This window comes from Macaca thibetana, chromosome 20, assembly GCF_024542745.1.
Source record: "Macaca thibetana thibetana isolate TM-01 chromosome 20, ASM2454274v1, whole genome shotgun sequence".
NCBI lineage: Eukaryota > Metazoa > Chordata > Mammalia > Primates > Cercopithecidae > Macaca > Macaca thibetana.
Genome location: NC_065597.1, coordinates 10,854,661 through 10,878,730, shown reverse-complemented (window position 1 = coordinate 10,878,730; position 24,070 = coordinate 10,854,661). Strand labels below are relative to the sequence as shown.

General features: G+C 45.4%; 2 protein-coding genes across 2 annotated transcripts in view; both read left to right on the top strand.

Moving 5' to 3' along the window:
- The window catches only part of ATP6V0D1 (ATPase H+ transporting V0 subunit d1), a 303,274-nt gene that overhangs the window by 13,525 nt on the left and 265,679 nt on the right, over positions 1-24,070 (top strand). The window lies entirely within an intron of this gene.
- The window catches only part of GFOD2 (glucose-fructose oxidoreductase domain containing 2), a 54,892-nt gene that overhangs the window by 12,650 nt on the left and 18,172 nt on the right, over positions 1-24,070 (top strand). The window lies entirely within an intron of this gene.

Genomic DNA, 24,070 nt, shown 5'->3' with positions numbered 1-24,070 from the left:
GAAGAACGGTCCCACCCACACTGGGGAGATGCTTTGTGAGCCCCATCAAGGAATTTGGGCTTTATCCTATGGGCACTTAAGGGTTGGGGAAGAAAATGGTCAGAACCAGGAGAGAGACATCAGGATGTCCAGCTGATGGAATGGAAGGATGGACTGGCCATGGGGGCAAGGAGGCTTCACTGCAGCCATAGTGGTTCCTGAACTGGTCAGGTTTCAGTCACTATCATTTATTTGGGTCCATTATCACTTGCCTTCCCTTCACATTTGTCTGTTGACATTTGACTCAGTATGTCCCTTAGGTGCTAGGTCACTGTTGTCCTGCAAGGCTTGCTCAACACAATATAACTTCTCTGGTAAGAGGGAGGAAACTTGACTGCAAGGGGACTGAGGTGATGGATAGGCCTGGGTCATGCCCTGTGGAGGAGGCATGATGGTTGGAGAGACAGTTCTATGTGAGAGCAGCATCTTGGCGTATCATAATGTAGTAGAAGACAGAGCAGCAGTTCATCTTCCTTACCCCAAGCATCAAGCAAAGCTATTATGGTGCTTGTTTTCTTTCCTGAACCTTCAAGCCAGATTCCGCTCCAAAGTACTTAGGCTAGTGACATAAGAAATCTCTTTATTACTTTTTTGTTGTTGTTGTTGAGATGGAGTCTTGCTCTGTCGCCCAGGCTGGAGTGCAGTGGCGCCATCTCTGCTCACTGCAAGCTCCACCTCCCGGGTTCACGCCATTCTCCTGCCTCAGCCTCCTGAGTAGCTGGGACTATAGGTGTCCACCAGCATGCCCGGCTAATTTTTTGTATTTTTAGTAGAGACTGGGTTTCACTGTGTTAGCCAGGGTGGTCTCAATCTCCTGACCTCATGATCCACCTGCCTTGGCCTCCTAAAGTGCTGGGATTACAGGCGTGAGCCACCGCGCCTGGCCTCTTTATTACATTTTTAAGCATATCCCAAGAGCCTACTGAATTATGTATGGTTTTGATGAGCTCAGTATATATCTTAGTTTATTGACTGACTATGCAGGAACTAGGCCTGAAATCTTTCATTCTTTTAGCAAATATTTAGCACCAACTACATGTCAGAACTTGTTTTAGGCACTGGGGATATAGCAGTGAACAAAACAGACAAAAAATTCGCTGTCTTCAGGGAGCATACATTCTAGCAGGGATGGTGGGGAGAGACAAACAATGGAAAAATATACCTGTTTCTGTAAAGACAACATAGAAGTAGAGACCTAAAGGAAACATGAGAGAGAGAGAAAGCCAAGTGGATGTCTGCACAGTAGAGGACAGTGTAAGTGCAAAGGTCCTGAGGCAGGATGTACCTGACATGTTTGGGGTGCAGACACCAGAAAGCTACCATTACTGGAGCAGAGTGAGTGAAGGAAGAGTGAGTAGGATATAAGATCGGAAAGGTAGGCCGGGTGCAGTGGCTCACACCTGTAATCCCAGCACTTTGGGAGGCCAAGGCGAGCGGATTACGAGGTCAGAAGATTGAGACCATCCTGGCTAACGTGGTGAAACCCCATCTCTACTAAAAATACAAAAAATTAGCTGGGAGTGGTGTCAGGCGCCTGTAGTCCCAGCTACTTGGGAGGCTGAGGCAGGATAATCACTTGAACCCAGGAGACAGAGGTTACAGTGAGCCGAGATTGCGCCACTGCACTCCAGCCTGGGCAACAGAGCGAGACTCCGTCTCCAAAAAAAAAAAAAAAAAAAAATCAGAAAGGTAAAAGGAGTGTGGGATTGCAGACATGTATCATGTAGGGCCTTGTAGGTCAGTGAAAGAACTTTGGCTTTTACTCCAAGAGAGATGGGAAACGTTTGGAGGTTTGGACAGAGGAGTGGCTTAATCTGACTACATTTTAATCGAGTTCCTCTCAGTGGTATGTTGAGAGTAGATGGGAGGCAGGGGGTCAGGTAGGGTAGAAGCTGGGAGACCAGTTAGGCTATTGCAATAATGTAGGAGAGAGGTAAGGGTGGACTGAACAAAGGTGGTAGTAATAGCAGTTGTGGGAGGTGGTTGAATGCAGGGTATATTTTGAAGGTAGAGAGTTAGCAAAACTTGTTAATGGATCAGATGTGAAGTGTGAAAGAAAAAGAAGAATCAAGGATAACTCCAAGATTTTAATTTGAACAGTTGAAAAATTTGTGTTACCAGTTTCTGAGATGAAGGCATTGTGGGAAGAGTATGTTTGTTGGGGAGAAACATCAGGAGTTTAGTTCTGGACATTTTAAGTCTGAGATACCTATTAAACATCCAAGTAGAGATGTTTTTGTTTTTTTTTTTTTTTTTTTTTTGAGACAGAGTCTCACTCTGTCACCCAGGCTGGAGTGCAGTGGCCAGATCTCAGCTCACTGCAAGCTCCGCCTCCCAAGTTTACGCCATTCTCCTGCCTCAGCCTCCCGAGTAGCTGGGACTACAGGCGCCCGCCACCTCGCCTGGCTAGTTTTTTTTTTTTTGTATTTTTTAGTAGAGATGGGGGTTTCACCGTGTTAGCCAGGATGGTCTTGATCTCCTGACCTTGTGATCCGCCCGTCTCGGCCTCCCAAAGTGCTGGGATTACAGGCTTGAGCCACCGCGCCCGGCCCAAGTAGAGATGTTAATAGGCAGTTGTTTGCACCCGTCTGGAGCTCAAAGAGGACCTGGCTGATAACTTTGGGAGTCAGCAGGGAATAGATAACATTTAAAAGCCATAACACTGAATGGAACCACCAAGGGAGTGAGTATAGTTGGAAAGGAGAAATAGACTGGGGACTGAGCCATGGTTACTACAGTCACCATCAGGAGAAACGAGCAGAAGGAACCGAGAAGTGGTCAGAGAGGTAAGAGGAAAATCAGGAGAAATTTGTGTTGTGGAAGTCAGGTGAAGAGTGTTTCAGAGAGGTTGGAATCGGCCATGTCAGATGCTGCTGATAGGCAAAGTGGGATGAAGGTGGGAATTGACCACCGGATTTAATTGTATTTGATAAAGATCAGATAGCTGAAGCTTGGTTATTTGTAGTGTGATTTACAACCAATAATCTAGGGTTTTCAGCCACGATGCCTGAACACAGAGCATCATGAGAGAGTTGCATAATTGCAGTTTGAAGTTCTGAACATTTTACTTTTCTTTCCTACCTCTTTTGGACTCTTCATTCTGAAGAAATGCTTTTGGGTCTGGTTACTGCTCTGGGGAAGGGGAGTGTCTGTTAATCACAAATTGGGTTTTTAATGACGTTGGGCTGCTGTGCCTTTTACTGCACTACCAGTGTCAATGTTTGGGTTTTTTTCATGATGATGAAGACTATTCAGGACCATGGTGATAGGTATAGGTACCTCTGCAATGAGTCTTGCAGTCGGGGAGAGAGACTGAGCTCAACTCTGAATACAGCACAGCCAGTGGGGATTGATAGTCAAGGAGCAGGGTAAGGGTCAGTGGATAGAAAATGACTCACAATGTCAGTGTTTTATCGTAATTCAGCCTCAGAGTGTGAAACCTTTCTCACGTGGAACTCGAAGTGCATTATAAATCTGTCATTGAACACTTTTAAATTAAGGCTAACTTTGGGAGGCCAAGGCGGGCAGATCACTTGAGGTGAGGAGCTTGAGACCAGCCTGGCCAACATGGTGAAACCCAGATTCTACTAAAAATACAGGACTGGCATGGTGGCTCATGCCTGTAATCCCAGCACTTTGGGAGGCCAAGGCAGGAGGATCATTTGAGCCCAGGAGTTCAAGGTTACAGTAAGCTGTGATTGCCCCATTGCCCTCCAGCTAGAGCAACAGAGCGAGACCCTGTCTCTAAAAAAAATAATAAATAAAAATACAAAAAAAAAAATCAGCTGGGCGTCATAGTGCACGCCTGTAATCCCAGGTACTCGGGAGGCTGAGGCAGGAGAATCACTTGCACCCAGGAAGCAGAGATTGTGGTGAGGCAAGATTGTACCACTGCATTCCAGCCTGGGCGACAGAGTGACACTCTGATCCCCCCCTAAAAAATAAAAAATAGGCCGGGCGCGGTGGCTCAAGCCTGTAATCCCAGCACTTTGGGAGGCCGAGATGGGCGGATCACGAGGTCAGGAGATCGAGACCATCCTGGCTAACATGGTGAAACCCTGTCTCTACTAAAAAATACAAAAAACCAGCCGGGCGAGGTGGCGGGCGCCTGTAGTCCCAGCTACTCGGGAGGCTGAGGCAGGAGAATGGCGTAAACCCGGGAGGCGGAGCTTGCAGTGAGCCAAGATCCGGCCACTGCACTCCAGCCTGGGCGACAGAGCAAGACTCCATCTCAAAATAAATAAATAAATAAATAAATAAAATAAAAAATAATAATAAACATAAGGCTAATTTGGCTGGGCACGGTGGCTCACACCCATAATCCCAACACTTTGGGAGGCTGAGACAGGCAGATCACTTGAGGACAAGAGTTGAATACCAGCCTCAAGACCAGCCTGGGCAACATAGGAAACCCCCTCTCTACCAAAAAATACAAAAAAATAGCTGGGTATGGTGGCACGTGCCTGTGGTCCTAGCTACTCAGGGGGCTGAGGTGGGAGGAATGCTTGAACCCAGGAGGCAGAGGTTGCAGTGAGCTGAGATCATGCCACTGCACTCCAGTCTGGTGACAGAGTGAGACCCAATAATAATAATAATCATAAGGCTAATTTATATCCTGTTGAGTCTCTCATAGCACTATTCTTTTCCTTTTTAGCATTTAATCTCAAATTGTAATTACATATTTATGTGATTATTTGATTATCTTATCTCTCCTCCTAGGCTGTACGCTCTATGCAAGTAGAAACTATATCTGTTTGGCTTGCCAAAGTATCCTGTGCTTTGCTGAGGCCTGGCTCATAGTCCGTGCCTAATAAGTATTTATTAATCAACTTGCATAAATTACAGGTGTCATTTTATACACAAGCACCTAAAACACCTAATCAGCTTAGCTAATGTCACAATCTTTTTTTTTTTTTTTTTTTTTGAGATAGGCTCTGTTGCCCAGGCTGGAGTACAGTGGTGCAGTCACAGCCCACTGCAGCCTTGACCTACTGGGCTCAAGAGATCCTCCCACCTCAGTCTCCTCTCCTGAATAGCTGGGACTACAGGTGTATGCCACCATACCTAGCTAATTTTTGTATTTTTTGTGGAGGAGGAGTTTTGCCATGTTGCCCAGGCTGGTCTCAAACTCCTAGGCTCAAGTGATCCACTTGCCTGGACCTCCCAAAGTCCTGGGATTACAGGTGTGAGCCACAGCTCTCAACTCTACAGTTTGTTTTGAAGTTAGGTTGAGGATCTGTCTCACTTCATAACTAGGGCCCTGACTCACCTCTGGCCCCAGTGCTTTACTTTAGCTTGTGTTATATTAGGATAAAATTACTGAAAAGAATTCACCCACAGAAAAATCAAATTCTGAAACAAGTCTTATTTGCATTTCAAATAAATGGAATTCTACAGTATGGGTCTTGACACTGGCCCTTTGGAATGTGCCTGAGGGGACAGAAGTGTGCAGCAAGTCTGTGGAGGTGCCTTTCAAGATTCAGTGCTCTGGAAGGTGGGGGCTGGCTCTGGGGCTAGTTCATGGTGAGTGGCCCTTGAGGCACAGTAGAGGCTGACACTAAGTGAGGGCTTGCCACTCTTTCAGTGCCAAGTCTTATTGCCCAACCTGTATAGCTACAACTACAAACTGATACATACCAATGCTCTATGAATAGCCATCGTTAAGTTTGCTTGCCAGAAGTGATACCAGAGAACCCCTCTTGAACCCTCCCTTCCTCAGTATGAGTTGTTGGTGAGTGGTGAGGACTTCTAACATCTGGAGCTCAGCCACTCACCCAGTGTGACACTGCCCAGGGAAAAGTGCCATCTTCAGATATATTCAGCAAGTTCTGGGACTCACCAGCCTACTGGGCCTTAGCTTGAAGTTACTTTCTCAGAAAACTTATTCTTTTGGCCCCAGCCTGTATTGATGATGTTCCCAAAAGTAAGCTTACAGGTTTTTTTTGTTTTTTTTTTTAAAGGAAGAAGACTTCTAATTCGCACATACCCCTTTAGTTTGATTACAGAACTGAATCTGCAAGCTGTGAACGGGTTGTTCTATGGCCTTGGGCACAACTACTTAAGGCTATTAAAAATTAAGGTATACTTTACATACGATTAAAAACACAGATCTTAAATATTCAATTTGATGAGTTTTGACAATTGTACCACCATGTAACCCAAGCACCACACAAGATATAGAACATTTCCATCACTCTAGAATGTGGCCTTGTGCCCCTTTTTGGTTGATTCCCTCCACCAAAGCCACCACCGCCACTGCCGCCTTCTGACTAGTATCACTGTAAATAAGGCTGGCTCCTGAATTTCAAAAAAGTGGAATTCTACAGTATGGGTCTTTTGTGTGCGGACCTGCCATCTTTCACTCTACATAAGTTTTTAAGATTCATACAGGCTAGGCGAGGTGGCTCATTGTAATCCCAGCGCTTTGGAAGACTGAGGCAGGAGGATCACTTGAGGCCAGCAGGTTGAGACCAGCCTGGGCAACATAGTGAGACTCCCATCTCTACAAAAAATTAATGAAATTTTTAAAAAGAAAAAAATTCATTAATAGTTAATTCCTTTTTACTGTTTTACTGTATTCCATTGTGTGACATCATAATTTATGATGTTCTGTGAACGTTTGTTTCCAGTGTGGGGCCATTATGAATAAGGCTGCTGTGAACATTTGTATAATTTTTTTTTGTGGACTTATGTTTTTATTTTCTTACATAAATATCTGTAAGTGGAGTTGCTGTGATTGGGTTGATATATGTTTAACTATAAGAAACTGTCAATTTTCCAAAGTGGTTGTACTGTTTCACACTCCCACCAAGAACGTATGAGAGTTCCATTTGCCACATATCCTCTCCAAACTTCAGGATTGTAAGTCTTTTTTTTTTTTTTTTTTTTTTAAGATGGAGTTTCACTCTTGTGGCCCAGACTGGAGTGCAGTGGCACAATCTCGGCTCACTGCAACCTCCACTTCCCGGGTTCACACCATTCTCCTGCCTCACCCTCCTGAGTAGCTGGGACTACAGGCACCCGGCCACCATGCCTGGATAATTTTTTTGTAATTTTAGTAGGGACAGGGTTTTACCATGTTAGCCAGGATGGTCTCAATCTCCTGACCTTGTGATCCACCCGCCTCAGCCTCCCAAAGTGCTGGGATTACAGGCGTGAGCCACTGCGCCTGGCCCTTTTTTTTTTTTTTTTTTTTTTGATGGAGTCGTGCTCTGTCACCCAGGCTGGAGTGCAGTGGCACGATCTCGGCTCACTGCAAGCTCCCGGGTTTACACCATTCTCCTGCCTCAGCCTCCCGAATAACTGGGACTACAGGCACCCGCCACCATACCTGGCTAATTTTTTTGTATTTTTAGTAGAGACGGGGTTTCACCGTGTGTTAGCCAAGGTGGTCTCGATCTCCTCACCTTGTGATCCGCCCACCTCAGCCTTCCAAAGTGCTGGGATTACAGGCATGAGCTACTGTGCCCGGCGACAATTTTTTTAATTGGGTGGTTCATCTTTTTATTGTTAATTTTTAGGAGTTCTGCAGACAAGTCCTTTGTTACATATATGTTCAGCTCATGTTTTTTCCCAGCCTGTGGCTTGCCTTTTCATTTTTTTAATGATGTCTTTTAATGAGCAGAAATTGTTTTAAATTTTGAAATCCAGTTTTCAATTAGTTAGTGCTTTTGGTGTCCTGTCTGAGAAATCCTTACCCTATGATTTCAAAAAGTACTCTCTGATGTATTTTTCTAGAAGCTTTATGGTTCTGGCTTCTACATTTAGGTGTTTGATCTGTCTTGAATTAATTTTTGCATATAAGAGGGGTTAAGGTTAATTGTTTGCCATGTGGATATCCAATTGTTCCAACACCATTTCTTAAGAAGAATTTTTTTTCCCCATTGAATTGATTTAATGCTTTGGCTGAAAATCAGTTTACTGCATTTGTGTGACTTGCAGGGTAAAGATAGTATTACAAGGCTATAACTTTGTCTATAGAAGTCTCTAATGGTTCTTTTTAAAAACCCGGCACTGAGACATAAAAAGCATATTTTGTAATTTTAAAAAGTATGGTCAGGCCAGGCGCAGTGGCTCATGCCTGTAATCCTAACACTTTGGGAGGCCAAGGCAGGCAGATCTCACAAGGTTAGGAGTTCAAGACCAGCCTGGCCAACGTGGTGAAACCCCATCTCTACAAAAAATACAAAAATTAGCTGGGCGTGGTGGCACGCGTCTGTAATCCCAGCTACTTGGGAGGCAGGAGAATTGCTTGAACCCCAGAGGCGGAGGTTGCAGTGAGCCATGATTTCCCCACTGCACTCCAGCCTGGGCGACAGAGCAAGACTCCATGTCAAAAAAAAAAAAAAAAAAATCACAGAGAAAACACTATAACAGGCACTTTTTTTAAAAGACAGAGTTTCTTGGGAGTCCAAGGCAGGCAGATCACAAGGTCAGGAGATCATAGACCATCCTGGCTAACTCGGTGAAACCCCGTCTCTACTAAAAATACAAAAAATTAGCCGGGCGTGGTGGCGGGCGCCTGTAGTCCCAGCTACTCGGGAGGCTGAGGCAGAAAAATGGTGTGAACCCAGGAGGCGGAGCTTGCAGTGAGCCGAGATCGCGCCACTGCACTCCAGCCTGGGTGACAGAGCGAGACTCCGTCTCAAAAAAAAAAAAAAGACAGAGTTTCACTCTGTTGCCCAGCCTGGAGTGCAGTGGCACAATCTCGGCTCACTGCAACCTCCGCCTCCCGGGTTCAAGTGATTCTCGTGCCTCAGCCTCCTGAGTAGCTGGGACTACAGGCATCTGCCACCGTGCCCAGCTAATTTTTTGTATTTTTATTAGAGACAGAGTATCACCATGTTGGCCAGGCTGGTCTTGAACTCCTGACCTCAAGTGATCTGCCTGCCTCGGCTTCCCAAAGTGCTGGGATTACAGGCATGAGCCACCACACCCAGCCTATTATGGTACATTTTTAAAAAGCTTAGATGGAACCACCCAGGTTCCATTCATCTATAAGTTTCTGAAGAGCTCGCTGCTGCTAATAGGATCAGGGAGACACAATCCCAGAACAAGTAATGACACTTGAAAAAACCTGTAGATAGGCCGGGCACAGTGGCTTACACCTGTGTTCTCAGCACTTTGCAGGGCTGAGGCAGGTGGATCACTTGAGGCCAGGAGTTCGAGACCAGCCTGGCCAACTTGGCAAAACCCCGTCTCTACTGAAAATACAAAATTTAGCTGGGCGTGGTGGCACATGCCTGTAATCTCAGCTACTTGGGAGGCTGAGGCAGGGGAATTGCTTGAACCTGGGAGGCGAAGGTTGCAGTGAGCTGAGATCATGCCACTGCATTCCAGCCTGTGCAACAAAGTGGGATTCTGTTTAAAAAAAGAAAAAAAAAAAAAACTGGCAGGCGATCAAAAGTATTCTTGAAAATGTACTGAGAGGTATTTAGGATGAATAATGGATACCATGGCAGGGAAAACAACTATTCAACTCCTATATTTCTCTTTCATCAGAGACCCAGCTAGAAGGACCAGGTGCAGGGAAGGTAGACTACCCAGTGCCCAGTGGGTTTGTTTCCTCTGATCAATTTGAATTACATCCCATGGGTCTTAGAAAAGTAGCAGCTGACCATGATATACTTCATAAACTACTGTCAGTAAGCGTTGAGGCATTGTGGAGCAGAGGCAGGTGCCCGATGATGGGAGATACACAACATCTGTGATGTTTGAGCCTGATGCTGGTGATTCCTCAGAACAATGTGAGAACATCTCATCAAAGAAATGATCCCTGAACACCTGGAAAGAGAACTGGCAAACACTGCAAGATGTGTGGATTTATAAAGGACATCATCATCTAACATTTATTAAGGCCTAACTCTATGTCAGGTGCCTATACACGTCTGGTTGTTGGCCTTGTGGATATCATGGTGAGTTCTGACTGTGCTCTTGGTAACAATTTGTTTTTTTTAGTATGCTTGCTGGATTATTGGTAACCTTGAGGGGAGTGCCAAATATAAATATCATTTATTTAGATGTGAGCTGTGGGGGTTTTTTGTAGCCCCTCATCCCATTGGGCAAAAAGAGAAATGAGAGCTAGTATAGTTCTGTGAAATTGTAAATTACTGTACTTGAAATCACTAATCCAGAAAATGATGGCAGCCTCAGTTTCCTCATATGTAAAATGAAGATAATAATAATAATGGCACCTGCCTCTGGAAGTTATAATTGTTAAATCAGATGATGCCTGTAAAGCACGGGGCACGCAATGTTTACTCAAAAAGAGGTGTTGTTATGCTGATCTGATTTTCAGCTGACACAAAACTGGTAGGGACAGTGAGTAAATATCCAAAATTATCTCAGCCGGTAAACAGTCAGTCAAATTAAACTAAATGAAATTTATTAGAGTGAAAATTTAAAGTATTGGACTTGGGGTCAAAAAACTGTAATTTGTACACCCAAGTTCATAGCAGCATTATGGACATAGTAAAATGTAGAAGCAACCCGAGCATTCACTGACGTAAATGGATAAGCAAAATGTGGTATCTACATATGATGGAATATTATTATTCAGCCCTTATAAAAGGAAGGAACATCTGACACATACTACAACATGGATGAACCTTGAGGACATTACGCTGAGTGAAATCAGCCAGACATAGAAGCACAAATACTGTATGATTCCACTTATGTGAGGTACCTAGAGTAGTCAGATTCAGAGACAGAAAGTAGAATGGTGATTGCCAGAGGCTGGGCAGAGGGGTAATGGGGAGTTATGTCATCTCCTCCAGGAAGTCTTTCCTGCCTGTACGCTGCCTCTAGCCCCTGTAGTTAATGGTGCTCTTCTTTGCACCAGAGGCAAGTTTCTGTTGCTCTGCCTGTCATATCATATGATAGATTTGCTCAAGTGCCTGTCCGATCTATGGAGTTCTTTGAGGGTACAGGTAACATCTGATTTATCTTTTCAGTGTCAAAATCTGCAAGAAATTGTGTTTTATCCTCAAGTCACCTCCTGGTGGTAATTCCAGACAGACAGGGGCAGGGGTGACAGTTCCTGCCAGTTGAGATTGCCTCCTTTAAAGAACATTTCCAGACATTCTACCAAACTAAACCTTCTATATTTATCTCATTTGACACACCTCTTTACAAGTAATGCTAGGAAATACAGGGTGTTGTTTTTTTTTTTTGAGACAGAATTTCGCTCTTGTTGCCCAGGCCGGAGTGCAATGGCGTGATCTCGGCTCACCACAACCTCCACCTCCTGGGTTCAAGTGATTTGCCTTCCTCAGCCTCCCAAGTAGCTGGGATTATAGGCATGCACCACCACACCTGGCTGATTTTGTATTTTTAGTAGAGATGGGGTTTCACCATGTTGGTCAGGCTGATCTGGAACTCCCAACCTCAGGTGATCCACCCGCCTTGGCCTCCCAGAGTGCTGGGATTTGGGCATAAGCCACCATGCCTGGCCAGGAAATATAGGTTTTAACTCTGCACTTTAAAACCCCAACATTAGGCCGGGCTGGTGGCTCACGCCTGTAATCCCAGCACTTTGGAAGGCCGAGGTGGGCAGATCGCGAGGTCACGAGATCGAGACCATCCTGGCTAACACGGTGAAACCCCATCTCTACTAAAAAAAATACAAAAAATTAGCTGGGTGTGGTGGTGGGCGCCTTTAGTCCCAGCTACTCGGGAGGCCGAGGCAGGAGCCTGGCATGAACCCGGGAGGCGGAGCTTGCAGTGAGCCGAGATGGCACCACTGCACTTCAACCTGGGCGACAGAGCGAGACTCCGTCTCAAGAAAAAAAAAAAAACCAACATTATAAAGACTGTTGGCAGGAAAGAAGGATTCTTAGGCACCTTCTGCTGAGGGTCTGACCACTATACAAGCTGCCTAATGAGCAAGTGACCTCTAAAGTTATCCACTGACTCCAAAATTCCCAGAATCTGATTTCTCACACACAGTGAGTGATCCTTCTTTTACTATAATCCTGGCTACTGGCCGGGCTCAGTGGCTCACTCCTGTAATCCCAGCACTTTGGGAGGCCAAGGCAGGCAGATCATCTGAGGTCAGGAGTTCAATACTAGCCTGGCCAACATGGTGAAACCCCATCTCTACTAAAAATACAAAAATTAGCCAGGCATGGTGGCATACGCCTATGATCCCAGCTACTTGGGAGGCTGAGGCAGGAGAATCACTTGAACCCGGGAGGCAGAGGTTGTAGTGAGCTCAGATTGTGTCACTGTGCTCCGGACTGGGCGACAGAGTGAGACTCCATCTCAAAAAAAAAAAATTTAAAAAAATCCTGGCTACCTTCATGACGATACTGTGTCACTTGGAGTTCCTGAGCCTTATAACAGAGTGTAGGGCAGGGGTCAGCAAATCTTTTCTGTAAAGGGCCAAATTGTAAAAATTTTTTTTTTTTTTTTTTTTTTGAGACAGAGTCACTCTGTTGCCCAGGCTGGAGTGCAGTGACGTGATCTCTGTTCACTGCAACCTCCGCCTCCCAGGTTCAAGTGATTCTTCTGCCTCCGCCTCCTGAGTAGCTAGGATTACAGGTACACACCCCGAAGCCTGGCTAATTTGTGTATTTTTAGTAGAGACAGTGTTTCATGTGTTGGTCTTGAACTCCTAGCCTCAAGCAATCCGCCTGCCTCAGCCTCTCAAAGTACTGGGATTACAGGTGTGAGCTACTGCACCAGCCTCCAAATTTTAAATATTTTAAGCTGTGTGGGCCATATAGGCTTCTGTTGTACCTGCTCTGCTGTTGGTGGTACAAAAGCAACCAAAAAAAAGGAGTATTACCTACTGTGTTCCGTCATACCTGTAAAATTATTTACAAAAACAGTTATCAGATTGGATTTCTCCCACCCCTGTGATAGCCAGTGGGTCGTGGCCTCTAGTTTGGCAGAAGCATGGGCTCTACAGACTAGATACACAGAAGGTAAGATGATGTTCGGGCAGTCTGGGAAAAAACAATTCACAAATCTCAGCTTCCACACCAAAGTCTCAACAGTCAGGCCTTTTGGGTTCCATGTTTCTCTTAAGGACACTGCAGTTTCTGTCACTTAGGCTTAGAACCTCAGGGTCTTTTTTTTTTTTTTTTTTTTTTTTGGTGGGGGCAGTCATATTTGTTGAAGTATAGTTTACAGAACAGTGAAGTTTATCCTTTTTCTGTATATTCTGTGCTATCAGTTTTGACAAATGCTCTCATGTAATCGCCACTCTAGACAAGATATAGAACAGTTTCATCACCCCGCAAAACTTCCCATGCCCCTTTGTTGTCTACACTTGGCCCCAGTTCCAACCCTTGACAACCACTGATCTATTCTCTGTCCCTATAGTTTTGCTTTTCCATTATGGCATTTAAATGGGATCACACAGTATGGTGCCTTTGAGTAGGGCATCTTTCAGTTAGCAGAATGCATTTGTTCATTGTGGCATACATCCGTAGTATGTTCTTTTTATCGCTGAGTAGTTTCCATTGGCATTGATATACTACTGTTCATCTATTCACCAATTGAAGGATATTTGTGTTGATATTGTGTTGATTACAGGATGTGGCAGTTATGAATAAAACTGCTATAGACATTCATGTATAGGTTTTTGTGTGAATATAAGTTTTCATTTCTCTTGCTAAGTACTAAACCTAGAAGTAGGATTGTTAGGTTGTATGATAGGTATCTATTTAGCTTTGTAAGATGGGAAACTTTTCCAAAGTGGCTATATTATTTTACATTTTCATCAATAATGAATAGTTGCTTCTTACCCTTGCCAGTATTTGATATCAGGTTTTCTGAATTTCAGACTTGTAATGTGTATTTAATACGTTTTAATTTGTATTTCTTTCTTTCTTTTTTTTTTTTTTTTTTTTCTTTTGAGAGAGAGAATCTCACTCTGTCGCCCAGGCTGGAGTGCAATGGCGCAATCTTAGCTCAATACAACCTCTGCCTCTTGGGTTCAAGCGATTCTCCTGCCTCTGCCTCCTGAGTACCTGGGATTACAGGCATGCACCACCACACCTGGCTAATTTTTTTTTTTTTTTTCTAGTAGGAACGGGATTTCACCATGTTGTCCAGGCTGGTCTCGAACTCCTGTCCTCAGATGATCTGCCCGCCTTGGCCTCCCAAAGTGCTGGGATTACAGGCATGAGCCACTGAACCCAGCCTTAATTTTTTGTTTGTTTGTTTGTTTGTTTTTGAGACAGTCTTGCTCTGTCACCCAGGCTGAAATGCAGTGGCACCGTCTCGGTTCAGTGCAACCTCTGCCACCCGACTTCACACAATTCTCCAGTCTCACCCTTCCGAGCACCTGGGATTACCAGGCACCCGCCACTATGCCTTGCTAATTTTTGTATTTTTAGTAGAGACAGAGTTTCACCATGTTGGCCAGGCTGGTCTCGAACTCCTGACCTCAGGTGATCTGCCCTCCTCAGCCTGCCAAAGTGCTGGGATTACAGGCTTGAGCCACTGTGCCCGGCCTTAATTTGTATTTCTAATTAATGCTGTCTAATGACTATTAATATAGTGAGTTATAGTAATTGATTTTATTACTTTTTTACATTTTTTTTTTTTTCGAGACGGAGTCTCACTCTGTTGCCCAGGCTGGAGTGCAGTTGTACGAGCTCGGCTCACTGCAACCTCCACCTCCCAGGTTCAAGCAATTCTCCTGCCTCAGTCTCCCAAGTAGCTGGGATTACAGGCACGTGCTGCCATGCCCGGCTAATTTTTTTTGTGTTTTAGTAGAGACGGGGTTTTACCTTGTTGCCCAGGCTGGTTGTGAACTCCTGAGCTCAGGCAATCTGCCCACCTCAGCCTTCCGAAGTGCTGAGATTACAGGTGTGAACCTCCGCATCTGGCCTATTTTTTATTTTTTTGAGGCAGGGTCATGCTCTTGTTGCCCAGGCTGAAGTGTAGTGGTACAAACATGGCTCACTGCAACCTCCACCTACCGGGCTCAAGTGTTCCTCCCATCTTAGCCTCCTGAGTAGCCACAGGTGTGTGCCACTGCACCTGGCTTTTTTTTGTTTTTTTGTAAAGACAGGGTTTCACCATGTTCACCAGGCTGGTCTTGAATTCCTGGCCTCAAGCAATCCATCTGCCTTGGCCTCCAAAAATACTGGGATTACAGGTGAACCACTGCACCTGGCCTTTTTTTTTTTTCAGTTAAACATTTTGCTATCCAGGCTGGGAGCGGTGGCTTGCTCCTGTTATCCCAGCACTTTGGGAGGCTGAGGCTGGTAGATTGCTTGAGGCCTGGAGTTCGAGACCAGGCTGGCCAACATGGCAAAACCCCTTCTCTACAAAATGTACAAAAATTAGCCAGGCGTGGTGGTACACATCTGTGGTCCCAGCTACTCAGGTGGCTGAGGCAGGAGAATCACCTGAACCCAGGAGGCGGAGGTTGCAGTAAGCTGAGATCGCACTACTGCATTCCAGTCTGGGTGACAGAGTGAGACTGTCTCAAAACAAACAAAAAAAACCCATATTCTCCTATCCAATAGTAGTTGATTTTAGAATGTTGAGTCAGCCTTGCATTCCTGGGATTAAACCCCTCTTGGTCATGGTGTATTTTATTTTATTTTATTTTTTATTATTGATTTTTTGTTTTGTTTTGTTTTGTTTGTTTCTGAGATGGAGTCTTGCTCTGTCGTCCAGGCTGGAGTGCAGTGGCGTGATCTCAGCTCACTGCAAGCTCCGCTTCCCGGGTTCACGCCATTCTCCTGCCTCAGCCTCCCGAGTAGCTGGGACTACAGGCGCCCGCCACCTCGCCTGGCTAGTTTTTTGTATTTTTTAGTAGAGACGGGGTTTCACAGTGTTAACCAGGATGGTCTCGATCTCCTGACCTCGTGATCCACCCGTCTCGGCCTCCCAAAGTGCTGGGATTACAGGCTTGAGCCACCACGCCCGGCAATCTTTTGTATTTTTTAGTAGAGACGGAGTTTCACTGTGTTAGCCAGGATGGTCTCAATCTCCTGACCTCATGATCTGCCTGCCTCGGCCTCCCAAAGTTCTGGGATTACAGGCGTGAGCCACTGTGCCTGGCCTTGTTTTGTTTTTTAAGAGACGAAGTCTTGCTCTGTCACCCAGGCTGGAGTGCTAGTGGTGCAATATCAGCTCACTGCAGCCTCTGCCTCCCTGGTTCCAGCGATTCTCCTGCCTCAGTCTCCTGGGTAGTTTGGATTACAGGCACACGCCACCATGCCTGGCTAATTTTTGTATTTTCAGTAGAGATAGGATTTCACCATGTTGGCCAGGCTTGTCTCAAACTCCTGATCTCAGGTAATCTGCCCACCTTGGCCTCCCAAAGTGCTAGGATTACAGATGTGAGCCACCACACCTGGCCAGTGTGTTGCCTTTTAACTCATTGCTAGATTTAATTTGCTAATATTTTATTGAGGATTTTTGTGCCTAAGTTTATGAGAGGTGTTGGTCTATAGGTCAGTTTTTTTTTTTTTTTTTTGGCTCTCCCACCCCCTGATAATCCCAAATCCTAGTGATAACTGTCTGCTCCATTTCATTCTAATTTCTAAAATGGAGGGAACTCCATTAGACCCTTCTTATGTCTTACCTGATATCCTAACTGGTTCTCTGTGTCTAGTGTCTCCTAAACTCTATCCTACCTACATCTTTCTGCCAAATTAAAGAAAAAAAATTCAGGCCGGGCGCAGTGGCTCACGCCTGTAATCCCAACACTTTGGGAGGCCGATGCGGGCAGATCACCAGAGGTCAGGAGTTCGAGACCAGCCTGGCCAATATGGGAAAACCCCGTCTCTACTAAAAATACAAAAATTAGCTGGGCATGATGGCGGGCACCTGTAATCCCAGCTACTCGGGAGGCTGAGGCAGGAGAATTGCTTGAACCTGGGAAGCGGAGGTTGCAGTGAGCCGAGATCACACCACTGCACTCCAGCCTGGGTGACAGAGCAAGACTCCATCTCAAAAAAAAAAAAAAAGAAAAAAAAAAAAAAAAACAGTTCAGTGGTTCTTATTGCTTACCTACATTAGTCAAGGTCTAGGCAGGAAACAGTGTACTCAAAGGGTTAATTAAAAACTCTTTAATGAAGGGATTATTCACAATAGCGTGAGTAGTAAAGGAAACATACAAGGGATGGTGGAGCACCCAGGGACTGGCAAGATAGTGTCAGCACGCCAGGTGCAATGATGGAGTGGGGATGTGTCACTGGAACCTAGCAAAAGCTATGGTCATGGGAGAGAGGGGTCCTCCAAAGGAGCTGTGACCTTGGTTAAGGAACACAGCTCCTGCCAGAACCACATCCTGGCAGGGAGAGAAGGCAGAGAATAAACACCTTGGCCTTTCTTCCTTCTCGCTGATCTCTTCCTGGTTCTTTCTCTTGGCTGGACTCAGATGGAAGCCAGAGGACCTGGAGCCCAGGCCTTTAGAGACTGACCTGACTCCAGAGACAAAAAGCGGGGCAGAGAGGATCAGGTAGGGAAGGAGGAGCAGACCAAGAATACCGAGCACACCCACCTGTCAAAATCCAAACTCCTGAGATTAACACTTTATGCCACCAGCTCTGGCTCCTACTCACCTTGCTAACTTGTCACCCCTGAAATTAGGACTTTTAATCTTTTTATGTCCCACAGCTCCCTTGTTAGCTCCTCAGGAAAGGTGAGATGTATGAACAGGTTAGTACTGGTTTTGAACAGTGGATCAGAGGCAAACAGTCACCCCCCAGGGCAGACAGCGGAAGGAACCTGGCTCACACTCATCACGAAGGATGGAAGAAGAGTTGCTCCACACATGCACATGTTACAAAATGACTGTTTTTCTTTCTTGTTTTTATAGAGGCTCAGAGAAGCAAAGTAACCTGCTCAAGGTTTCATGCTGGTTGCAGCAGGTCATGCACACAGCCAGGCATGGAATCCTGGGAGAGTTACCTCGCCTCTTTGAGCATGTTTTCTCATCTGTACAACAGGGTTGCATGGACCCAGGGACGGACTAAACACTGGCTGGCCTATTAAACTCACTTCATATTAGCTCAGAATTATGACCTTCGTATTTCTACCCAACTTTTGAAGAAGAGACATCTAAGTCACAGATGGTTAATAGATATCTTTTTTTAAGAAAAAGATTCCCTATGTGCTGACGCATATCTAATTGGCCAGGCCCAATTATAGGTATTTTACAAATATTAACTCAATCCTTAAATCCCCTGTGAGGTAGATAAAATTTCCCCATTTTACAGATGAGGAAATGGAGATACAGAGTGAATAAGGGACTTACTGAGGTCACTCAGCTGGTAAATGACAGAGCCAGGATTTCAACCCAGGCAAGGCCTTGTGAAATTGTATATAGCCTGTCTTGCCAAGGCACCCGTCATTGCTGACCAGCATGTGGTGATGGGAAATGCATGTGGCCTTGGCAGGACTGGGTTTGTGGAGATCTTTGGAGGCATGTGAAGGATATGTGCAAGGATGTTAAAGACAAAGAGTGGGGAAATTTTAGGGGTGAGAAAGCATAACCACTGAAATAAACAAGGAAAACCAGCTCTGCCTGCTTGGGCAGGAAATAGCTAGTCAGCAAGCCTGCCTGCCTTCATGCCATCTGGCTTCCTCGGGGACCAGCCAGTACCCCTTTATGGGTGTTTGGGTGTTAATGAAGCTTCCTCTTGAGTCAGTGGCAATAAAACAGGTTATTAAAATTTTTTCTAGTCCATTCTGTTGTTTTAAGCTACCGATACTTACATATTTTTTTTTTCACTTCACATTGGCTCAAAATTATTATCCTCATATTCCTACACAGCTTTTGAAGAGGAGACATCTAAGTCGGTCATAGATACGTAATAGAGCTTAAAAAAAAAATTCCCTATGTAGTGGGTATATATAGTCCCTATATATACCCAAATACAACTAGAGTGAGAAGGAACAGTGTGAGAGTGGAAGAAGTGTGCCCTGGTCATGAATTTACAGAAGACATGGACTGTGTCTCACTCCCTTAGCCCTGTAACAGTTGGTAATTAATGACCAACAAAATTTGGGTTGGCACGGTGGCTCATGCCTGTAATCTTAGCACTTTGGGAGGCCGAGGCGGGCGGATCACCTGAGGTCAGGAATTCGAGACCAGCCTGGCCAACATAGCGAAACCCTGTCTCTACTAAAAATACAAAAATTAGCCAGGTATGGTGGCGCATGCCTGTAATCCCAGCTACTCGGAAGGCCGAGACAGGATAATCACTTGAACTCGGGAGGCTGAGGTTGCAGTGAGCCAAGATCATGCTACAGCACTCCAGCCTGGGTGACAGGAGACTGTATCAAAAAACAAAACAAAACAAAAAACCTTAAGTAGAATCTCACTGTTTATCTAATGCTGCATACTTGACACTGTCAAGCTCCTATAATAGCCATAACTTATAAATAACCAAAACACCTGTAAAAGCAAACAGTGACCAAAATAGCTGAAGGGAGTCTAGGACATGAAAATTGTAGAAGATAACTGTGTGCTTGACCTGTTTTCTAAGAAAACTAGAAGAGAAGGCTGTAAGGGCAGAATTAGCAGAGAAAAGAGAGAGAGGGTGGCCAGGCTCAGTGGCTCATATCTGTAATCCCAGCACTTTGGGAGGTCAAGGTGGGTGGATCACCTGAGGTCAAGAGTTCGAGACCAGCCTGGCCAACATGGTGAAACCCTGTCTCTACTAAAAATACAAAAATTAGCTGGGTATGGTGGTGCATGCCTGTAATCCAATTTACTTGGGAAGCTGAGGCCGGGAGAATCGCTTGAACTGAGGCGGCGAAGGTTGCAGTGAGCCGAGATTGCACGATTACACTCCAGCTAGGTGACAGAGTGAGACTCCATCTCAAAAAAAAAAAAAAAAAAAAAAAAAAAAAAGAGAGAGAGAGAGAGATGGAGAAAGTAGAAAAGGAAAGCGAGGTGACTGAGTGGCCACAGACACTGTTTACCATCAGAAAGAAAGAAAGATGGTTAAGATAAAACAGAACCTCAGTGAGAGTACAGGAGGCAAGCCAAGCTTCACAGTCACAGAGAGTGAAGATAAGAGGCACGAATTGGCAGGGGTCTGGACTTAGAGGCAGCCCAAGTCATGTGTAATTTAGTGGTTCACAAAAGAGCAGGTGTACTTCAGGTAGAATCGAGCAGTACAGGATGCTATACCGGGCTATGCTGACAAACCATCCCCTAACGTAGACATTTTCTTAGCCCAGTATACTTATGTCTACAGTAGGAGGAAAAGAGATGCTGGGCTTGAAAATGAAATTAAGAAAACAATTTTGCCAGCCATGGTGTCTCACACCTATACTCCCAGCGTTTTGGGTGGCCGAGGTGGGAGGATCACTTGAAGCCAGGAATTCAAGACCAGCCTGGGCAACATAGTAAGATGCTGTCTCTATATTAAAATTAAAACAAACAAAAAAACATTTTTTATTAAAAAACCAGGCTCAGTGGCTCACGCTTATAATCCCACCACCTTGGGAGGCTGAGCCGAGAGGATCACTTGAGGCCAGGAGTTTGAGACCAGCCTGGGTAACACAGCGAGACCCCATCTCTACAAAAAAATAAAAAATTAGGATGGGCTCGGTGACTCATGCCTATAATCCCAGCACTTCGGGAGGCCCAGGTGGGCGGATAAGCTGAGGTCAGGAGTTTGAGACCAGCCTGGGGAACATGGTGAAACCCCGTCTCTACTAAAAATACAAAAAAATTAGCCAGGTGTGATGGCGCATGACTGTAGTCCCAGCTAGTCAGGAGGCTGAGGCAGGAGAATCGCCTCAGCCTCAGAGCTTGGGAGGTGGAAGTTGCAGTGAGCCAAGATCGAACCCACTGCATTCCAGCCTGGGTGATAGATCAAGACTCTGTCTTAAAAAACAAACAAACAGGCCGGGCGCGGTGGCTCAAGCCTGTAATCCCAGCACTTTGGGAGGCCGAGACGGGCGGATCACGAGGTCAGGAGATCGAGACCATCCTGGCTAACACGGTGAAACCCCGTCTCTACTAAAAAATACAAAAAACTAGCCGGGCGAGGTGGCGGGCGCCTGTAGTCCCAGCTACTCGGGAGGCTGAGGCAGGAGAATGGCGTGAACCCGGGAGGCGGAGCTTGCAGTGAGCTGAGATCCGGCCACCGCACTCCAGCCTGGGTGACAGAGCGAGACTCCGTCTCAAAAAAAAAAAAAAAAAAAAAAAAAAAAAAAAAAACAAACAAACAAAAGTGTATGTCCTAAATGCCACTGGATTGTGGGGGTTTGTTTTTTGGAGTTTTTGGTTTTCTTTTTTTTTTTTCTTTTTTTTTTGAGACAGGGTCTTGCTCTGTCACTCAGGCTGGAGTGCAGTGGCATGATCATAACCCACTATAGCCTGAAACTCCTGGGCACAAGTAATCCACCTCAGCCTCCCAAAGTGCTGGGATTATAGGCATGAGGCTTTGCACCCAGCCAACACTGAATTGTTCACTTTAAAATGGTTAATTTCAGCTGGATACAGAGTTTCAGTATGGAATGAAGTAGGCCTGGAGGTGGGTGTTGGTGATGGTTGCTCAATACAAATGTATTAGTGCACTGAACTGTACACCTAAAAATGGTTTAAAATGGTAAATTCTATAATGTACACTTTTCCACTTCCCAAAAAAGATTCTAGCCAGGCACCATGGCTCATTCCTGTAATGTCAGCAATTTGGGAGGCCAAGGCAGGAGGATTGCTTGGGCCCAGGAGTTTGAGACCAGCCTGGGCAACATGATGGAACCCTGTCTCTACAAAAAATACAAAAAATTAGCCAGGTGTGATTAGCGGGGCGTGATGGCATGCACCTGTAGTCCCAGCCACTTGCTTGAACCCAGGAGGCGGAGGTTGTGGTGAGTTGAGATCGCACTACTCGACTCCAGCCTGGGTGACGGAGTGAGACTCTGTGTAAAAAAAAAAAAAAAATTCCAGGTGTGGTGGCTAATTTGAAATACGGTTCTTTAAGTTATAAGTGGTCCTGGGCCGAATATGCAGATGAAGTGCTCTCCCTGGATTTGGCTAGATCAGATAGCTTTTTTTTTTTTTTTGAGACGGAGTCTTGCTCTGTCGCCCAGGCTGGAGTGTGGTGGCGCCATCTCGGCTCACTGCAAGCTCCGCCTCCCGGGTTCACGCCATTCTCCTGCCTCAGCCTCCCGAGTAGCTGGGACTACAGGCACCCGCCACCTCACCCAGCTAATTTTTTTGTATTTTTAGTAGAGACGGGGTTTCACCGTGTTAGCCAGGATGGTCTCGATCTCCTGACCTCGTGATCCACCCGTCTCGGCCTCCCAAAGTGCTGGGATTACAGGCGTGAGCCACCGCGCCCGGCTCGATCAGATAGCTTTTGCTGGTGTCCCATTAGTAGGACCAGAGGTACATATATCTGTCACTTTGTGTTTGAAATGCAAGCTTTTTATTTAAAAAGTGAGGAGGGATTCCTTTTAGAACCACATTTTCCTTTTTTGTTGTTTTTGTTTTTGTTTTTGAGACAGAGTCTCACTGTGTCACCCAGGCTGGAGTGCAGTGGTGGGATCTTGGCTCACTGCAAGCTCTGCCTCCCGTGTTCACACCATTCTCCTGCCTAAGCCTCCCGAGTGGCTGGGACTACAGGTGCCCACCACCACACCTGGCTAATTTTGTTTTTGTATTTTTAATAGAGACGGGGTTTCACCGTGTTAGCCAGGATGGTCTTGAACTCCTGACCTCATGATCCGCCCGCCTCGGCCTCCCAAAGTGCTGGGATTACAGGCACGAGCCACTGTGCCCGGCCTTTTTTTTTTTTTTTTTTTTTTTTTTTTTTTAATTATTCTCCTTTATCCCCTTTCTCTACTCTGGTTTCCCTATCCCCTGTAAATGTATTTAGTATGTATCCTTTTGTTTGTAAAAGTTCCTGTGAAGCATTTTTGTTTCTGTGTATGTGTGTGGGGTTTTGTTTTGTTTTGTTTTGTTTGAGACAGAGTCTTGCTCTGTCGCCCAAGCTGGTGTGCAATGGCATTATCTCGGCTCACTGCAACCTCTGCCTCCCGGGTTCAAACAATTCTCCTGCCTCAGCCTCCTGAGTAGCTGGGACTACAGGCGTGCACAATCACACCCAGCTAATTTTTTTTATTTTTTAGTAGAGATGGGGTTTTGTCATGTTGGCCAGGCTGGTCGTGAACTCCTGACCTCAGGTGATTCACCCGCCTCTGGCTCCCAAAGTGCTGGAATTACAGGTGTGAGCCACTGCACTCAGCCTGTGTGTGTATTTTTAGCTTATATAAATAATGTATTAGAGCTCACTATGTTTTCTTTTTTTTACCAATTTCATTCATGTGACTATATTCATCTAGTATTGTTTCTAACTTGCAGAGAACCCCACTGGGTACATCCCCCACACTTTACCTGCCCGCTTCTGACCCCCAGATTGTCTCCAACTCTGCACCTCAGACATGATGTGGTAAATATCTTTGTATCCCTTATCAGTGGATCCCTATGAGAATTTCTTTGGGAACACACACACACACACGAGTAGAATTTGTGAGTCATAAAATGCAGTTTTAATTATAAATAAGGCCAGATTACTTCTTACTCGGAATAGCTGGACGATTCTATATCACTATCAGCAGCACGTGAGGATAGAACCTCCAGTATGTTTTCAAAGGGTAACTTTGGTGTTTCATGGACAAACGTGGCCATCAGAAGCTGGTGACACCAGTGAGTGGGCGCATCCAGAAAACACTTTACTGAGCGCAGTAAATTCATTAATTTATTCATTCACTAATCAGTGGAGGGCCTGCTGTGTTTGTGGCCCTGAGGACACAAAAGAGGAATAAGTTTAGTTCCTATTGCAAGTGTATAGAAGGTCCAGAGGGAGGAGCTCCTCGTGGGGTACAGTCAGAAAAGATTTACAGAGGAGGGAAGATGCAGGGTAGAGAGGAGTTCCAGGAGTTGGTCATCTCAAAGAAAGCAGAAGCTGTGCTATGCAGAGGGACCTACCGCAGTCTTAATTTTTTTTTTTTTTTTTTTTTTTTTTTTTTTTTTTTTTTTTTTGGTCTAGGCACAATGTGGCTTGCTCCTGTAATCCTAGCACTTTGGGAGGCC